Genomic DNA, 4,680 nt, shown 5'->3' with positions numbered 1-4,680 from the left:
CATGGCACATGTACCGGACTGGATGCACAGACGTATGTACCAAGAGGGAACGTTCTTGTGGCCCGACGAGGACGTCGGTTCCTCTGAGTGGGGGTGTATGTGATGGCCTGGCTTATTAGGGATGATAGACTACTCATATCAATAAGGAATTCCTTCTTTTCCGGTAGCCCATTCGGACAGAACTCCAAAGTTAAGCGTGCTCATCTTGGAGTAGTGTCAGCATGGGTGATCGACCGGGAAGTTGCTCCCGGGTGTGCATGAGTGAGGACAAAGTGCGCAGAAAAGACTAGTATTGATCTGTGGGGCCAGTCTAGATCCCGCCAGGAGTAATGAACACCAGTGGGTGTGTCCGGAGCGTTACAAGTGTGGTCATCGTTTGGCTCTTGAGGAGTCACACAACGTTGATCACGCTAAGTTAAAGAAAGATTTTGATCATGCTCTTGTTGTTTCTTGTGTGCTAAACTCCAAGAAGGCCAAGCTTGGGGTTGATCTTGCTAGACTCAAAGAGGAGTTTGACCTACTTGACAAGGCTCACAAGGTCTTGAAGGGTGCTCATGCTAGCCTCAAAGAGTCTCATGGTCAACTTCAAGTAAAGCTAACCAAGGAGAAAGCCACTTTTCCTCGTATGATGTTAATTGATAATGCAAATTCTACTAACCCATGTTGTGAGCATGTGCATCTTGTTGAGGAGAACGCTAAGTTAAAGGTGCAACTTGAGAAAGGTCTTGTGTCTTGCATACAAGGCGAGAAGAACCTCAACGACCTTTTAACCAACCAAAAAGGAGTTGTGGCCAAGTAAGGGATTGGCTACGTGCCCAAGTCCAAGAACAAGAAGAAGAATGACAAGGTCAAACGACCTCCTCCTTTCAAGCAAACCTTTGTGGAGGAGGGAGATGGTGCTACTAAGGAGAAGGAGAAGAACACCGTGAGGGGTAGTGATGCCAAGAAGGGCAATGCTTCCCTTCCCAATAAAGCCGGTGACTTTATCCCTTCTTATGTGTTGTGCCATGCTAGAGATGGGCATGTTTATGCCAAAATTGTTGGTTCTCCTTATGAGTACATTGAATGGTCTATTTGGGTTCCTAAGACCCTTGTTACTAACATTAAAGGACCCATTACAAAATGGGTACCTAAAACCAAGCATTGATCTCTTGTAGGTGTTTGCTTCTGGTGGGGGTTCATGGTTGCTCGATAGTGGAGCTACTAATCATATGAGCGGAAGCAAGGACTTGGTGGCGGACGTGCAAAAGATTCCATCCATGCCCACCAACATCGAGTGGGGTGACGCCTCGTCCTCTAAGGTATTGGGACTCGGCGAGGTTGTCATTTCTCATGATCTTACGATCGAGAAGGTCATGCTTGTTGAGTCCCTTGCATACAATTTACTTTCCGTTCGTCAACTAGCACTCATGGGTTTTGCCACCTTCTTTGATGTTGATACCATGGCCCTCTTGTGGAGCAAGACTCTTAAAGTAGCCTTTGTTGGGCATGTCGAAAACGGTCTCTATGTGATCAACTTTTCGGAGCGACTCACTAAGACCGCGACATGCCTAATGGTAAAGTTGACGTGGGATGGCTTTGGCATCACCGTCTAGCCCATGTCAATATGAGATCTTTGCAAAGTCTTCTCAAGGGGGACCATGTCCGTGGACTAACAAATGTTAGTTTTGCCAAAGATCGTGCTTGCAGTGCTTGTATCGAAGGAAAGCTACATGAAAAGGCTCACCCTCCCACGACCATCATTTTCTCGAAGAGGCCTTTGGAGCTCCTTTACATGGATCTCTTTGGGCCTCCATCTTTTGATAGTCTTGAGGGTAGGAAGTATTGCTTGGTGATTGTGGATGATTATTCAAGATACACTTGGGTATATTTCTTCAAGAGGAAGAGTGAGACCCAACAAAATGTCATCGACTTTGCAAATGAGGCTCAACGTCAACACAATGCAAACATCTTGACAATAAGAAGTGACAACGGCACCGAGTTCAAGAACTACACCTTGGATGAGTTTCTTAGTGATGAGGGGATCAAGCATCAATATTCCGCACCATACACCCCTCAACAATATGGTGTAGCGGAGAGGAAGAACCGGACGTTGATGGATGCGGCAAGGACCATGATGGCGGAGTTCAAGTATCCATACAACTTTTAGGCCGAAGCCATCAACACCGCATGTCATGCATCAAATCGGCTCTACCTCCGCAAAGGCTTGAACAAGACTCCATATGATATACTCACCGGGAACAAGCCCAACCTCAAGTACTTCCGGGTGTTCGGGTGTAAGTGTTTCATTCTTAAGGAAGGTGTTTGTTTGTCTAAATTTGAGGCTAGAGCTCATGAGGGCATATTTGTTGGTTATGCTACAAACTCCCATGCTTACTGTGTCCTCAATAAGTCCACGGGACTTATTGAGGAGACATGTAATGTGGAGTTTGATGAGAATAACGGCTCCCAAGTGGAGCAAAGTGGCACTTGTGATGTAGGTGATGAAATTCCTCCCCAAGCCATAAGAAGAATGGGTGTTGGTTTTGTCCTACCCATTGAGGAACCCCTTGTGGCTGAAGGAGAAGGACAATGCTCCACTCTTGTGGAGCCATCACCAACCCAAGGCCCACACACTTCCGAAGAAAAAAGTGAAGGCCCTCAACATCAAGAACAAGACCAAGGGCAAGGTCAATCTCAAGATGGTGTTGTAACATCAAGTGGTTCCCAAGGTCAAGTTCTCTCCTCCGAGCAAGTTCAAGATCAAGAGCTTCTTCGAGATCAAGAACAAGCTCAAGACGGCGCTCAAGATGATCAAGTGACCACTCCTCATCTCACCCCCGAGGAGGAATTGGAGCGTCGTGCCGCCAAGATTGCTTCCAAGCTCTCCACCAAGGATCATCTCATGACAAATGTGCTTGGAAGCTTAAGAAAGGGGGTAAGCACTCGTAGACAATTAGCAAACTATTGTGAACATCACACGTTTTTCTCTTGTGTTGAGCCTCAAAAGGTCTATGAGGCGCTCGAAGATCCGGATTGGCTCAATGCCATGCATGAAGAACTCAACAACTTCGAGCGCAACAAGGTGTGGAGATTGGTGCCAAGGCCAACGGGGAACCACAATGTCATTGGAACCAAGTGGATATTCAAGAACAAGCAAGATGCGCATGGGATTATCATTCGCAACAAGGCTCGGTTGGTAGCACAAGGCTACTTCCAAGTCGAGGGTATCGACTACGGTGAAACATTTGCCCCCATTGCTCATCTTGAATCCATTCGCATGTTGATTGCATATGCTTCTCATCATAACTTTAAGTACAACAAATGGATGTGAAGAGTGCTTTTCTTAATGGTCCCATTAATGAGTTGGTTTATGTCAAGCAACCCCCCGGGTTCGAGGATCCCTACTTTTTCGATCATGTGTATCAACTCGATAAGGCACTCTATGGCCTTAAACAAGCCCCACGTGCGTGGTATGACCACCTTACCGAGTTGTTACAAGACCGTGGTTTTGAAGTTGGGCTAATCGACCCCACTCTTTTTACTAAGAAGGTCAAAGGGGAGTTGTTTGTGTGCCAATTATATGTTGATGATATTATCTTTGGTTCCCCTGACAAACCTTTCAATGAGGAATTTGCCTCTCTCATGACCTCAAAGTTCGAGATGGCTTCCATTGGAGAGTTGAAGTTCTTTCCCGGGTTTGAAGTGAAGCAAAGAAGAGAATGAACCTTCATGAACCAAGCCAAATACATTCAAGACATGCTCAAGAGATTCAAGCTAAGTGATGTCAAGCCGGCGTCCACTCCTATGCTCGTCAAATGCCAACTTGACATAGATCCCAATGGTAAAGCGGTGGATCAAAAGGTATATCGCTCCATGATTGGCTCTTTGCTTTAACTTTGTGCATCTAGACCGGATATCATGTTGAGTGTGGGAATTTGTGCACGGTTTCAAGCCGCACCTAAGGAAAGTCACATCGTGGCGGTCAAGCGAATCTTTCGATATTTGGCTCATACCACAAACTTTGGCCTATGGTACCCAAGAGGAGCAAAATTCAAGCTTGTAGGTTATTTGGACTCGGATTGGGCGGGAGACAAAGTGGATAGGAAGTCCACTTCCGGAGGGTGCCAATTTCTCGGTTGCTCTTTGGTGAGTTGGTCTTCCAAGAAGCAAAGTTGTGTGTCTCTCTCATCCACCGAAGCGGAATATATGGCCGACGGTAGTTGTTGTGCACAACTCTTATGGATGAGGCAAACTTTAAAGGATTACGGTGTCATTTGTGACAAAGTGCCTCTTTGGTGTGACAATGAAAGTGCAATCAAGATTTCTCTCAACCCGGTGCAACACTTCAAGACGAAGCATATTGAGATCCGGTATCACTTCATCCGGGATCATATTAGGCGAGGAGAGATCGAGCTCAACTATGTCAACACTCTTGATAACCTTGCAGACATCTTCACGAAGCCCTTGGATGAAGCAAGATTTCGCGAGTTAAGGCATAAGCTAAATATCATTGATTCGAGCAATGTTGCTTGAACCCATGCACACCCCACCATACTCAACTTGTTATCTTGTTTAGGTGCAGGCATGGACATAGGGGGAGTGTTGTTCTCTCAATGAACTCTCCCTCCCCCCATTATGCATAAATTGATCAAGTCTTTCACATTAGCCATTTTTGATGGCACTTGTGCTTCAAAGACG

The sequence above is a fragment of the Triticum urartu genome, chromosome 4 (assembly GCF_003073215.2).
Source record: "Triticum urartu cultivar G1812 chromosome 4, Tu2.1, whole genome shotgun sequence".
NCBI lineage: Eukaryota > Viridiplantae > Streptophyta > Magnoliopsida > Poales > Poaceae > Triticum > Triticum urartu.
Note: the sequence above shows the minus strand (reverse complement) of the source record.